The sequence below is a fragment of the Bombina bombina genome, chromosome 6, assembly GCF_027579735.1.
Source record: "Bombina bombina isolate aBomBom1 chromosome 6, aBomBom1.pri, whole genome shotgun sequence".
NCBI classification, from domain to species: domain Eukaryota; kingdom Metazoa; phylum Chordata; class Amphibia; order Anura; family Bombinatoridae; genus Bombina; species Bombina bombina.
This window is the reverse complement of record NC_069504.1, coordinates 730,901,057-730,917,292: the sequence shown is the minus strand read 5'-3', so window position 1 is coordinate 730,917,292 and position 16,236 is coordinate 730,901,057. Positions and strand designations below refer to the sequence as shown.

General features: G+C 38.6%; 1 protein-coding gene across 1 annotated transcript in view; it reads left to right on the top strand.

Annotated features, from left to right (window-relative positions):
• The window catches only part of LOC128662238 (gastrula zinc finger protein XlCGF57.1-like), a 111,633-nt gene that overhangs the window by 78,416 nt on the left and 16,981 nt on the right, over nucleotides 1-16,236 (top strand). The gene's annotated exons all lie outside the window — the stretch shown is intronic.

Here is a 16,236-nt window from a genome sequence, read left to right as displayed (position 1 = left end):
TAACCAACATGTCTTTTAGATTATTGCAACGCCTTGCAGTCATCTGTGGATAGTCTCCTACATATTGGTGAAGTGTTGTATCATTAGTTAGTAAATGCCAGTTTTTATTCAGAGTGTCTTTTACTTTGCTCCAATGGGCATTATATTTAGTGATGAACCTGATCTTATTTTCTTCATTTGTGTCATCTCTGTTCTTACATTTATATAACAGGTCTTTTCTTTGGTGTTGGGAGGCTCTATAAAGAGCTCTCTTAATGCACCTTTTGGAGTAGCCTCTATCATGGAATCGGGTCGCCATCTCTTTGGCTTGTTTTTTAAATGTTTTTTCATCAGAACATATTCTACGAAGCCGCAGAAATTGTCCATAGGGGATGCCCTTTTTCAAATTTGTGGGGTGGTGGCTCGACCCCAGGAGGAGGCTATTGGTTGCCGTGGGTTTGCGAAAGACTTCTGTCTCAATTTTCCCTTCTTTTTTGCTAATTTTCAAATCCAGAAAATCAATTGAGTTTAAGTCATGATTACAGGTAAGAAAAATGTTACGGTCATTACAGTTCAAAAGAGAAATAAATGTCATCAATTCATCCTCAGTGCCATCCCACAATAGCAGAATATCATCAACATATCTGATCCAGATGGCCACATGTGCATCAACCACTTCGGAGTAGTCCCCAAATACAATTTGGTTCTCCCAGCCGCCAAGGTGTAAACAGGCGTAGGTTGGTGCACATGTGGCCCCCATGGCGGTACCTTGTATCTGTTTGTAGCACTTTGCATCAAAGATGAAGATATTGTTGTCCAACACAAATTTTAATAAGTCAATTACAAATTTGGTATGTTTCTTATAACCGAGACCCCTTGTATTGAGAAATTCTTCACATGTTTTAAGACCCACATCATGCGGGATAGAGGAGTATAGGGATTCAACATCCAGGGACACTAAAATAGTGTCTTCCTGAATGTTGATCCCATCCAGTTTTTTTATTACGTCTGTTGAGTCTTGTACAAAAGTACGAAGATCATTGACAAATGGCTGTAAAAAATGATCTACATATTTACTAATTCCTTCCGTAGGACCTCCTATCCCTGATATTATGGGACGTCCCGGAGGGTTGGTGAGGGATTTATGTAGTTTGGGAGTCCAGTAAAATACTGGGATTTTAGGTTTTTGATTGAATAAAAAACTAAACTCATGGCTAGTGATTAAATTATTTCTACGAGCATCATTTAGCATAAACAGTAATTCGTTATGGGATTTGTGGAATTCATCAATTGAGGATTTTGAATATTGTTTAGGATCTGATAGTTGTCTCATGGCCTCTTTAATGTAGAGGTCCTGATTAAGGATGACAATATTGCCGCCCTTGTCGGCCGGCTTTATGATAAGTTCAGGGTGTCTAGTAAGCTCATTAAGGGCTTTACGTTCCCGTTTGGTGAGGTTATCGTTAACAATGCCTGTACTTTCGATTTTCATCAGATCAGCCGTAACGTTTTGTACAAAAACGGAAATATTGGGGATAGATGAAAAAGAGGGCATGTAGGTAGATTTTTTCTTAAAATTAGTTTTAGGGTGTATGTCAGTAATTTCATTACTTTGTTCAGAGAACAAAGTTTCTAGATTATGGAGTGCCTCTGTTTCTTGTCTACAAGACAAGTCTATCTGAGTTTTAGGAGTCATAATCTTTTTTAATGCTAACTTCCTAGCAAAAAGGTGTAAATCTTTAGTGACCTCAAATAGGTCTAAGCTATTAGTAGGGCAGAAACTGAGGCCCTTTTCTAATACTTTAATGTGTTCACAATTTAAAGGGAAGGATGAGAGATTAACTATACCCATTTTTTGTGAGTATGGATAGGGGCCTAATAGAGATTTATTTCCTACTAGTTGTATCTCAGACGGTTTCTCGTCATCATGTATTGACTTTGATGTCGTCTGTTCTCTCTCCCTCTCATTCCTCTCCTTTCCTGAGGCCTCCCCGTGCCTCTTCTTCCCTCCTCGTCTGGTCCTGCCCCTAAAGGGTGTACCTGTGAGGTATTTTCGTTATTGTTTTTATTTTCCCCATCAGAATCCATATCGGAGTTATCAGTACCTGAATCATAATAGTTTCGAGAGTTAATGTGGTTTCTATAGATGTAGATTTTATTTTTTCTATAGTCTTCCTGGTCCCTTATTAATTTCCTTCTTTTGCGTGATTTTATTTCGCTTTGTAGTTTCTCAATAAGTTTCTGTGTTTCTTTATTTAATTTGTCAAATGATGAATCATTTTCAAATTTATGTAGACATTCATAGATATCATCTACGTCTGTTTTACATTTCTCAAGTTTCTTAGCGTCTTCTTCTATTATTAGTGCAATGAGATCCAATGAACATTTGGTTAATATCTCATTCCACTTAGTTATGAAGTCATTATCTGCATCTAAACCTCTCAGATTAATACCTGGATCTAATCGTATCCTAAGGCCTCTTGGAATTATTTCCATTTTTAAATAATTGCTAAGGCTTTGATGTTCCCATTTAATTTTAATCTGTTTGGTTAGTCTTTTTTTATAAAGCTTAAATGCAGAAATAACGTCATGGATAGCATCATCCTCTGCTTCTATCTGCACATCTCCTGTTAGTGTAAATGCTTCATTGATATCAGTGGACCAACGTTCCTCTGATAATTTAAATGCCATGTCTAAGTGTGGTATCAAAAAGTGATAAAATATGAAAAAGCTACAAGAATCGCAGAATAAATTAGTGTAATACAATTGTTTTTAAGATAAGGTTTCAATTCTAGTAGTTAATTAACTTTTTATTATCAACAAGGTGCATACTCAGAAACTCCAGGGTAAGGGAATTACTCTTAAATGGAGCTAGATAAATGTAAGACACAAGAAAAGCAGGGTGAGTAGCACTCTTAATTAGTCAATAAAAGATACAGGTGCATCCTAGAAAAGTGAATATCTAACAACGTAAATAAGAGAGTAGAAACCTAAAATACAGGTAACTAAAAGTCTAGGCAAAAGAGAGCACAGCTGTATATAATAAGTAAGAGACTAGGGCGAATTCTTGAAATACAAATGAATTTAATAAAGTTACATTAAATAAGTGCATACATCCAAACATACAATCACATACATACAGGGATATAGAAGATGCATAAAAAATGTCAGATGGGCCGTGCAGGGGACTGGTGCACCAGTATACAAAAATAGGCGAATGTTCGTCACTTTGCATGTATAGGTGATATATAATTGTAATCCGCAGTATAGTGCATGTCCTTAAAGATGCACGGACCAAGTGGATACAGTCTTACCCCTTCGTGTCTAAATGTACATAGTAGCGTGAGGTCATCAGGAGTCAAGGGGAGCTTACCCTCGCCGCGTCTTTTTCACAGGCATGTGTAAAGTGCAAATATATAACAGTTCATTAGAGTACCTGTCTTTTTCACGCGGTTGCTCTACCCTGAATTGTAGCTCCTGAGACACAGAAATATCCAGATGAGACAAGGGGTAGACCACAGTCAGGCAAAGGGTCCTCTGACAAAGTGCTGCAAACCGACGAGTCTTAAAGCTCGTTTCACTCCTTTCAATACAGCAGCATGGAGCTTCTTCCGGGTGCTGACGTCACGTCAGTGGCTGTGCTGATTTATAAGAATTTGGCCGCTCTGGTAGTGAATGTCATTGGTAGAAAAATCTGTCATTCAAAACGGCTTTGATACTTTGTAGCAACATTTTGCTTTTTTGTAGATCAGTACAGCAAAGGGTTATATACAAGGATACATTTATGTTTAAACACTCATGCTTGCATACTTACATTCGATACATTGGAAGATTATATTATTCAATTAATCTGTTATATTACTAGTGTGTGCGTATGTTCAGATTGCGTAAATAGGTCTATGTTTTTGTATTTAGTATTGCAATTACACCATTCATAATTTTTAATTTTTGATACCACAAAAGACTATGTAGTTACACACAGGATGATGTGCACATATCCACAGAGGACTAAACTAAAAATGAAGCAAACTCTAATTTTTCATTGAGGCCATGAGGTGCTAAGGTATTTAGTTTATATATCCATTTTGTTTCTTTACGTAGCAGGATATTGTCAATATCCCCGCCACGCATACTAAGTTTTACAGATTCAATTCCAATGAACTTCAAATCATCAGTTTTAGATTCATGAAATTGTGCATAGTGTCTTGCCACAGGGCTGTCAATATTGCATTGTTTAATATCGTCCCTATGTTCAGAAATTCGTGAGCGAAATTCTCTAAAAGTTTTACCAACGTAAAAACTTTTACAGGAACAGTAAAGTAAATATATAACTCCTTTTGTGGAGCAATTAATGAAGGAGTTGATTTTATATATATGTCCTGTATTTGTATTAAATGTTTTACTTCTCTGCATGTATTGACAGCAGACACAGTGGCCACATGGAGTGCTACCTACAATTTTCTGTGCATTTTGTTCCAACCAGTTATGGGTTGGAACTTTATTGAATTCACTTTTAACCAACATGTCTTTTAGATTATTGCAACGCCTTGCAGTCATCTGTGGATAGTCTCCTACATATTGGTGAAGTGTTGTATCATTAGTTAGTAAATGCCAGTTTTTATTCAGAGTGTCTTTTACTTTGCTCCAATGGGCATTATATTTAGTGATGAACCTGATCTTATTTTCTTCATTTGTGTCATCTCTGTTCTTACATTTATATAACAGGTCTTTTCTTTGGTGTTGGGAGGCTCTATAAAGAGCTCTCTTAATGCACCTTTTGGAGTAGCCTCTATCATGGAATCGGGTCGCCATCTCTTTGGCTTGTTTTTTAAATGTTTTTTCATCAGAACATATTCTACGAAGCCGCAGAAATTGTCCATAGGGGATGCCCTTTTTCAAATTTGTGGGGTGGTGGCTCGACCCCAGGAGGAGGCTATTGGTTGCCGTGGGTTTGCGAAAGACTTCTGTCTCAATTTTCCCTTCTTTTTTGCTAATTTTCAAATCCAGAAAATCAATTGAGTTTAAGTCATGATTACAGGTAAGAAAAATGTTACGGTCATTACAGTTCAAAAGAGAAATAAATGTCATCAATTCATCCTCAGTGCCATCCCACAATAGCAGAATATCATCAACATATCTGATCCAGATGGCCACATGTGCATCAACCACTTCGGAGTAGTCCCCAAATACAATTTGGTTCTCCCAGCCGCCAAGGTGTAAACAGGCGTAGGTTGGTGCACATGTGGCCCCCATGGCGGTACCTTGTATCTGTTTGTAGCACTTTGCATCAAAGATGAAGATATTGTTGTCCAACACAAATTTTAATAAGTCAATTACAAATTTGGTATGTTTCTTATAACCGAGACCCCTTGTATTGAGAAATTCTTCACATGTTTTAAGACCCACATCATGCGGGATAGAGGAGTATAGGGATTCAACATCCAGGGACACTAAAATAGTGTCTTCCTGAATGTTGATCCCATCCAGTTTTTTTATTACGTCTGTTGAGTCTTGTACAAAAGTACGAAGATCATTGACAAATGGCTGTAAAAAATGATCTACATATTTACTAATTCCTTCCGTAGGACCTCCTATCCCTGATATTATGGGACGTCCCGGAGGGTTGGTGAGGGATTTATGTAGTTTGGGAGTCCAGTAAAATACTGGGATTTTAGGTTTTTGATTGAATAAAAAACTAAACTCATGGCTAGTGATTAAATTATTTCTACGAGCATCATTTAGCATAAACAGTAATTCGTTATGGGATTTGTGGAATTCATCAATTGAGGATTTTGAATATTGTTTAGGATCTGATAGTTGTCTCATGGCCTCTTTAATGTAGAGGTCCTGATTAAGGATGACAATATTGCCGCCCTTGTCGGCCGGCTTTATGATAAGTTCAGGGTGTCTAGTAAGCTCATTAAGGGCTTTACGTTCCCGTTTGGTGAGGTTATCGTTAACAATGCCTGTACTTTCGATTTTCATCAGATCAGCCGTAACGTTTTGTACAAAAACGGAAATATTGGGGATAGATGAAAAAGAGGGCATGTAGGTAGATTTTTTCTTAAAATTAGTTTTAGGGTGTATGTCAGTAATTTCATTACTTTGTTCAGAGAACAAAGTTTCTAGATTATGGAGTGCCTCTGTTTCTTGTCTACAAGACAAGTCTATCTGAGTTTTAGGAGTCATAATCTTTTTTAATGCTAACTTCCTAGCAAAAAGGTGTAAATCTTTAGTGACCTCAAATAGGTCTAAGCTATTAGTAGGGCAGAAACTGAGGCCCTTTTCTAATACTTTAATGTGTTCACAATTTAAAGGGAAGGATGAGAGATTAACTATACCCATTTTTTGTGAGTATGGATAGGGGCCTAATAGAGATTTATTTCCTACTAGTTGTATCTCAGACGGTTTCTCGTCATCATGTATTGACTTTGATGTCGTCTGTTCTCTCTCCCTCTCATTCCTCTCCTTTCCTGAGGCCTCCCCGTGCCTCTTCTTCCCTCCTCGTCTGGTCCTGCCCCTAAAGGGTGTACCTGTGAGGTATTTTCGTTATTGTTTTTATTTTCCCCATCAGAATCCATATCGGAGTTATCAGTACCTGAATCATAATAGTTTCGAGAGTTAATGTGGTTTCTATAGATGTAGATTTTATTTTTTCTATAGTCTTCCTGGTCCCTTATTAATTTCCTTCTTTTGCGTGATTTTATTTCGCTTTGTAGTTTCTCAATAAGTTTCTGTGTTTCTTTATTTAATTTGTCAAATGATGAATCATTTTCAAATTTATGTAGACATTCATAGATATCATCTACGTCTGTTTTACATTTCTCAAGTTTCTTAGCGTCTTCTTCTATTATTAGTGCAATGAGATCCAATGAACATTTGGTTAATATCTCATTCCACTTAGTTATGAAGTCATTATCTGCATCTAAACCTCTCAGATTAATACCTGGATCTAATCGTATCCTAAGGCCTCTTGGAATTATTTCCATTTTTAAATAATTGCTAAGGCTTTGATGTTCCCATTTAATTTTAATCTGTTTGGTTAGTCTTTTTTTATAAAGCTTAAATGCAGAAATAACGTCATGGATAGCATCATCCTCTGCTTCTATCTGCACATCTCCTGTTAGTGTAAATGCTTCATTGATATCAGTGGACCAACGTTCCTCTGATAATTTAAATGCCATGTCTAAGTGTGGTATCAAAAAGTGATAAAATATGAAAAAGCTACAAGAATCGCAGAATAAATTAGTGTAATACAATTGTTTTTAAGATAAGGTTTCAATTCTAGTAGTTAATTAACTTTTTATTATCAACAAGGTGCATACTCAGAAACTCCAGGGTAAGGGAATTACTCTTAAATGGAGCTAGATAAATGTAAGACACAAGAAAAGCAGGGTGAGTAGCACTCTTAATTAGTCAATAAAAGATACAGGTGCATCCTAGAAAAGTGAATATCTAACAACGTAAATAAGAGAGTAGAAACCTAAAATACAGGTAACTAAAAGTCTAGGCAAAAGAGAGCACAGCTGTATATAATAAGTAAGAGACTAGGGCGAATTCTTGAAATACAAATGAATTTAATAAAGTTACATTAAATAAGTGCATACATCCAAACATACAATCACATACATACAGGGATATAGAAGATGCATAAAAAATGTCAGATGGGCCGTGCAGGGGACTGGTGCACCAGTATACAAAAATAGGCGAATGTTCGTCACTTTGCATGTATAGGTGATATATAATTGTAATCCGCAGTATAGTGCATGTCCTTAAAGATGCACGGACCAAGTGGATACAGTCTTACCCCTTCGTGTCTAAATGTACATAGTAGCGTGAGGTCATCAGGAGTCAAGGGGAGCTTACCCTCGCCGCGTCTTTTTCACAGGCATGTGTAAAGTGCAAATATATAACAGTTCATTAGAGTACCTGTCTTTTTCACGCGGTTGCTCTACCCTGAATTGTAGCTCCTGAGACACAGAAATATCCAGATGAGACAAGGGGTAGACCACAGTCAGGCAAAGGGTCCTCTGACAAAGTGCTGCAAACCGACGAGTCTTAAAGCTCGTTTCACTCCTTTCAATACAGCAGCATGGAGCTTCTTCCGGGTGCTGACGTCACGTCAGTGGCTGTGCTGATTTATAAGAATTTGGCCGCTCTGGTAGTGAATGTCATTGGTAGAAAAATCTGTCATTCAAAACGGCTTTGATACTTTGTAGCAACATTTTGCTTTTTTGTAGATCAGTACAGCAAAGGGTTATATACAAGGATACATTTATGTTTAAACACTCATGCTTGCATACTTACATTCGATACATTGGAAGATTATATTATTCAATTAATCTGTTATATTACTAGTGTGTGCGTATGTTCAGATTGCGTAAATAGGTCTATGTTTTTGTATTTAGTATTGCAATTACACCATTCATAATTTTTAATTTTTGATACCACAAAAGACTATGTAGTTACACACAGGATGATGTGCACATATCCACAGAGGACTAAACTAAAAATGAAGCAAACTCTAATTTTTCATTGAGGCCATGAGGTGCTAAGGTATTTAGTTTATATATCCATTTTGTTTCTTTACGTAGCAGGATATTGTCAATATCCCCGCCACGCATACTAAGTTTTACAGATTCAATTCCAATGAACTTCAAATCATCAGTTTTAGATTCATGAAATTGTGCATAGTGTCTTGCCACAGGGCTGTCAATATTGCATTGTTTAATATCGTCCCTATGTTCAGAAATTCGTGAGCGAAATTCTCTAAAAGTTTTACCAACGTAAAAACTTTTACAGGAACAGTAAAGTAAATATATAACTCCTTTTGTGGAGCAATTAATGAAGGAGTTGATTTTATATATATGTCCTGTATTTGTATTAAATGTTTTACTTCTCTGCATGTATTGACAGCAGACACAGTGGCCACATGGAGTGCTACCTACAATTTTCTGTGCATTTTGTTCCAACCAGTTATGGGTTGGAACTTTATTGAATTCACTTTTAACCAACATGTCTTTTAGATTATTGCAACGCCTTGCAGTCATCTGTGGATAGTCTCCTACATATTGGTGAAGTGTTGTATCATTAGTTAGTAAATGCCAGTTTTTATTCAGAGTGTCTTTTACTTTGCTCCAATGGGCATTATATTTAGTGATGAACCTGATCTTATTTTCTTCATTTGTGTCATCTCTGTTCTTACATTTATATAACAGGTCTTTTCTTTGGTGTTGGGAGGCTCTATAAAGAGCTCTCTTAATGCACCTTTTGGAGTAGCCTCTATCATGGAATCGGGTCGCCATCTCTTTGGCTTGTTTTTTAAATGTTTTTTCATCAGAACATATTCTACGAAGCCGCAGAAATTGTCCATAGGGGATGCCCTTTTTCAAATTTGTGGGGTGGTGGCTCGACCCCAGGAGGAGGCTATTGGTTGCCGTGGGTTTGCGAAAGACTTCTGTCTCAATTTTCCCTTCTTTTTTGCTAATTTTCAAATCCAGAAAATCAATTGAGTTTAAGTCATGATTACAGGTAAGAAAAATGTTACGGTCATTACAGTTCAAAAGAGAAATAAATGTCATCAATTCATCCTCAGTGCCATCCCACAATAGCAGAATATCATCAACATATCTGATCCAGATGGCCACATGTGCATCAACCACTTCGGAGTAGTCCCCAAATACAATTTGGTTCTCCCAGCCGCCAAGGTGTAAACAGGCGTAGGTTGGTGCACATGTGGCCCCCATGGCGGTACCTTGTATCTGTTTGTAGCACTTTGCATCAAAGATGAAGATATTGTTGTCCAACACAAATTTTAATAAGTCAATTACAAATTTGGTATGTTTCTTATAACCGAGACCCCTTGTATTGAGAAATTCTTCACATGTTTTAAGACCCACATCATGCGGGATAGAGGAGTATAGGGATTCAACATCCAGGGACACTAAAATAGTGTCTTCCTGAATGTTGATCCCATCCAGTTTTTTTATTACGTCTGTTGAGTCTTGTACAAAAGTACGAAGATCATTGACAAATGGCTGTAAAAAATGATCTACATATTTACTAATTCCTTCCGTAGGACCTCCTATCCCTGATATTATGGGACGTCCCGGAGGGTTGGTGAGGGATTTATGTAGTTTGGGAGTCCAGTAAAATACTGGGATTTTAGGTTTTTGATTGAATAAAAAACTAAACTCATGGCTAGTGATTAAATTATTTCTACGAGCATCATTTAGCATAAACAGTAATTCGTTATGGGATTTGTGGAATTCATCAATTGAGGATTTTGAATATTGTTTAGGATCTGATAGTTGTCTCATGGCCTCTTTAATGTAGAGGTCCTGATTAAGGATGACAATATTGCCGCCCTTGTCGGCCGGCTTTATGATAAGTTCAGGGTGTCTAGTAAGCTCATTAAGGGCTTTACGTTCCCGTTTGGTGAGGTTATCGTTAACAATGCTTGTACTTTCGATTTTCATCAGATCAGCCGTAACGTTTTTGTACAAAAACGGAAATATTGGGGATAGATGAAAAAGAGGGCATGTAGGTAGATTTTTTTCTTAAAATTAGTTTTAGGGTGTATGTCAGTAATTTCATTACTTTGTTCAGAGAACAAAGTTTCTAGATTATGGAGTGCCTCTGTTTCTTGTCTACAAGACAAGTCTATCTGAGTTTTAGGAGTCATAATCTTTTTTAATGCTAACTTCCTAGCAAAAAGGTGTAAATCTTTAGTGACCTCAAATAGGTCTAAGCTATTAGTAGGGCAGAAACTGAGGCCCTTTTCTAATACTTTAATGTGTTCACAATTTAAAGGGAAGGATGAGAGATTAACTATACCCATTTTTTGTGAGTATGGATAGGGGCCTAATAGAGATTTATTTCCTACTAGTTGTATCTCAGACGGTTTCTCGTCATCATGTATTGACTTTGATGTCGTCTGTTCTCTCTCCCTCTCATTCCTCTCCTTTCCTGAGGCCTCCCCGTGCCTCTTCTTCCCTCCTCGTCTGGTCCTGCCCCTAAAGGGTGTACCTGTGAGGTATTTTCGTTATTGTTTTTATTTTCCCCATCAGAATCCATATCGGAGTTATCAGTACCTGAATCATAATAGTTTCGAGAGTTAATGTGGTTTCTATAGATGTAGATTTTATTTTTTCTATAGTCTTCCTGGTCCCTTATTAATTTCCTTCTTTTGCGTGATTTTATTTCGCTTTGTAGTTTCTCAATAAGTTTCTGTGTTTCTTTATTTAATTTGTCAAATGATGAATCATTTTCAAATTTATGTAGACATTCATAGATATCATCTACGTCTGTTTTACATTTCTCAAGTTTCTTAGCGTCTTCTTCTATTATTAGTGCAATGAGATCCAATGAACATTTGGTTAATATCTCATTCCACTTAGTTATGAAGTCATTATCTGCATCTAAACCTCTCAGATTAATACCTGGATCTAATCGTATCCTAAGGCCTCTTGGAATTATTTCCATTTTTAAATAATTGCTAAGGCTTTGATGTTCCCATTTAATTTTAATCTGTTTGGTTAGTCTTTTTTTATAAAGCTTAAATGCAGAAATAACGTCATGGATAGCATCATCCTCTGCTTCTATCTGCACATCTCCTGTTAGTGTAAATGCTTCATTGATATCAGTGGACCAACGTTCCTCTGATAATTTAAATGCCATGTCTAAGTGTGGTATCAAAAAGTGATAAAATATGAAAAAGCTACAAGAATCGCAGAATAAATTAGTGTAATACAATTGTTTTTAAGATAAGGTTTCAATTCTAGTAGTTAATTAACTTTTTATTATCAACAAGGTGCATACTCAGAAACTCCAGGGTAAGGGAATTACTCTTAAATGGAGCTAGATAAATGTAAGACACAAGAAAAGCAGGGTGAGTAGCACTCTTAATTAGTCAATAAAAGATACAGGTGCATCCTAGAAAAGTGAATATCTAACAACGTAAATAAGAGAGCCCCCTGGCAATGTTGGAGGTTTCAAAGATAATTCTATGGGCAGAGGTTCACTCTTGCCATCTCTCAGCTATCCATAGCCCAGGAGTAGAGAACTGGGAGGCGGATTTTCTAAGTTGGCAGACTTTTCATCCGGGGAGTGGGAGCGCCATCCGGAGGTATTTGCCCAGTTGATCCAACTTTGGGGCAAACCAGAACTGGATCTCATGGCGTCTCGTCAGAACGCCAAGCTTCCTTGTTACGGGTCCAGGGATCCCAAGGCAGCGCTGATAGATGCTCTAGCAGCGCCCTGGTCCTTCAGCCTGGCTTATGTGTTTCCACCGTTTCCTCTGCTCCCTCGTCTGATTGCCAAGATAAAGCAGGAGAGAGCTTCGGTGATCTTGATAGCCCCTGCGTGGCCACGCAGGACTTGGTATGCAGATCTGGTGGACATGTCATCCTTTCCACCATGGACTCTGCCGCTAAGGCAGGACCTTCTACTTCAAGGTCCCTTCAAACATCCAAATCTAATTTCTCTACGTCTGACTGCTTGGAGATTGAACGCTTGATTCTATCAAAGCGTGGTTTTTCCGAATCGGTCATTGATACCTTAATTCAGGCTCGAAAGCCTGTCACCAGGAAAATCTATCATAAGATATGGTGTAAATATCCTCATTGGTGTGAATCCAAGGGTTACTTATGGAGTAAGTTCAGGATTCCTAGGATATTATCTTTTCTCCAAGAAGGATTGGAGAAGGGTTTGTCAGCTAGTTCCTTAAAGGAACAGATTTCTGCTCTGTCTATTCTTTTGCACAAATGTCTGGCTGAGGTTCCAGACGTTCAGGCGTTTTGTCAGGCTTTAGTTAGGATCAAGCCTGTGTTTAAACCTGTTGCTCCGCCATGGAGTTTAAATTTAGTTCTTAAAGTTCTTCAAGGGGTTCCGTTTGAACCTTTGCATTCCATAGATATTAGCTTTTATCTTGGAAAGTTCTGTTTTTAGTAGCTATCTCCTCGGCTCGAAGAGTTTCGGAGTTATCTGCTTTACAATGTGATTCTCCTTATCTGATTTTCCATGCAGATAAGGTAGTGTTACATACCAAACCTGGTTTTCTTCCTAAGGCGGTATCTAATAAGAATATCAATCAAGAGATTGTTGTTCCTTCACTATGTCCTAATCCTTCTTCAAAGAAGGAACATCTATTACACAATCTTGATGTGGTTCGTGCTTTAAAGTTTTATTTACAAGCTACGAAGGATTTTCGACAAACATCTGCTTTGTTTGTTGTCTACTCTGGACAGAGGAGAGGCCAAAAGGCTTCGGCAACTTCTCTTTCTTTTTGGCTAAGAAGTATAATACGCTTAGCTTATGAGACTGCTGGCCAGCAGCCTCCTGAAAGAATTACAGCTCATTCTACTAGAGCAGTAGCTTCCACATGGGCTTTTAAACATGAGGCCTCTGTTGAACAGATTTGTAAGGCGGCGACTTGGTCTTCGCTTCATACCTTTTCTAAATTCTATAAATTTGATACTTTTGCTTCTTCGGAGGCTATTGTTGGGAGAAAGGTCTTACAGGCAGTGGTGCCTTCCGTTTAAGCTCCTGCCTTGTCCCTCCCTTCATCCGTGTCCTAAAGCTTTGGTATTGGTATCCCACAAGTAAGAGAAAACAACATTTATGCTTACCTGATAAATTTATTTCTCTTGTGGTGTATCCAGTCCACGGCCTGCCCTGTCATTTTAAGGCAGGTGTTTTTTATTTTTAAACTACAGTCACCACTGCACCCTATAGTTTCTCCTTTGTTTCTTGCTTGTCTTCGGTCGAATGACTGGGGGTGGCAGTTAGGGGAGGAGCTATATAGACAGCTCTGCTGGGGGTGTCCTCTTGCAGCTTCCTGTTGGGAAGGAGAATATCCCACAAGTAATGGATGAACCCGTGGACTGGATACACCACAAGAGAAATAAATTTATCAGGTAAGCATCAATTTTGTTTTTATTAGGTAGTTGTTGTTTTTTCTTAATACTTCGTACGGGCGGTTAGTTTTTTTTTAAATACTTATTGTGGGCGCTTAGGTTTTTTTTTTTTAAATACTTATTACGGGCGGTTAGGTGTTTTTTTTATACTTATTGTGTGCGGTTCTCTTTTTCTTAATACTTAGTGCGGGCGGTTAGGTGTTGCTGTTTTTTAATACTTATTGCAGGCATTTTTGTTTATTTTTGTAATGCTCCATTTGCCTTCCCTGCCAACATTCCTTTGAGGATGCGTGCGCAACTGCTGACAGCGACGGACATTACAAATGCAATTATAGAGTATATATATATATATATATATATATATGTGTGTGTCTGTATACATAAATAGACGCATATAGGAGTGCATTGGAGCCCTGTAGTTAAGTAGATGAAAACATGTTAAAGCATATTTATAGAGGGTAGGACTGTGTTACAGCGCTAGACAAGTACCTATATAAAGCCAACAGATAGGGTGTATCTCCTCTTAATTACCCAAAAACAATTATATCAAAATATAGAAACCTAATATGTCCTAGGACATAAAGGAAATAAATCTGTGGCAATATACTCTCAGTACCAGGCTAATTTATACAATTCAAGTGCAGGTTCTACCAATGTGAAGGATAGCTACTCTGTAGCATTTATTAGGAAACAGTATCCAATTGCCGCTATCGGCTAATATATGTAATAACAATGCAGCTTTAAGGTTATACCGTTAAATCCACTTAGTGGCTAACTACACATCAATGTCAGGCTGCAAAGTTCCACTGATATAAAGGCAATAAATCAGAGGCGCCTCTTTCGGCTAAATATACTCTCAGTACCAGGCTAATTTATACAATTTAAATGCAGGTATTACCAATACGAAAGGATGCTACTCGGCTAATATATGTAATAACAATGCAGCTTTAACACAAAGGCCTAGATTTGGAGTTTGGCGGTAGCCGTGAAAACCAGCGTTAGAGGCTCCTAACGCTGGTTTTAGGCTACCGCCGGTATTTGGAGTCAGTCAGGAAAGGGTCTAACGCTCACTTTTCAGCCGCGACTTTTCCATACCGCAGATCCCCTTACGTCAATTGCGTATCCTATCTTTTCAATGGGATCTTCCTTAACTCCGGGTATTTAGAGTCGTGGCTGAAGTGAGCGTTAGTACTCTAATGACAAAACTCCAGCCGCAGAAAAAAGTCAGTAGTTAAGAGCTTTCTGGGCTAACGCCGGTTCATAAAGCTCTTAACTACTGTGCTCTAAAGTACACTAACACCCATAAACTACCTATGTACCCCTAAACCGAGGTCCCCCCACATCGCCGCCACTCAATTTAATTTTTTTAACCCCTAATCTGCCGACCGCCACCTACGTTATACTTATGTACCCCTAATCTGCTGCCCCTAACACCGCCGACCCCTATATTATATTTATTAACCCCTAATCTGCCCCCCCACAACGTCGCCGCCAGCTACCTACACTTATTAACCCCTAATCTGCCGTCCGCACAACCCAAGAGGGGGCTAGACATCCATCATCCGACGGCTGAAGAAGTCCAGAAGAGGGTCCAAAGTCTTCATCCTATCCGGGAAGAAGAGTAGATCCGGATCGGCAACCATCTTCTTCCAAGCGGCATCTTCTATCTTCATCCGATGAGGACCGGCTCCATCTTGAAGACCTCCACCGCGGACCCATCTTCTTCCGACGACGACTTCCCTTGAATTCCGATTGGCTGATAGGATTCTATCAGCCAATCGGAATTAAGGTAGGGAAATTCTGATTGGCTGATGGAATCAGCCAATCAGAATCAAGTTCAATCCGATTGGCTGATTCAATCAGCCAATCAGATTGAGCTCGCATTCTATTGGCTGATCGGAACAGCCAATAGAATGCAAGCTCAATCTGATTGGCTGATTGAATCAGAATATTCCTACCTTAATTCCGATTGGCTGATAGAATCCTATCAGCCAATCGGAATTCGAGGGACGCCATCTTGGATGATGTCATTTAAAGGAACCGTCATTCGTCGTCTAGTCGTCGGTTGAAGAGGATGTTCCGCGTCGGCTTGAAAGAAGATGGTTCCGCTCCGCTCCAGAAGAAAGAAGATTGAAGATGCGGCTTGATAGAAGACTTCATCCAGATGATGGACTTCCGACTTCAGCCCGAGGATGGATTTCTTCAGTCGCCGTTTGGATCCAGACTTCAGCCCGAGGATGGACGTCACTCTTCAGCCCCCCGCTTGGGCTTGGATCAACACTTCCGAGGCTTGGATCAAGACTTCCGAGGACGGATCGGTGAACCTGGCAGAGTGAAGATA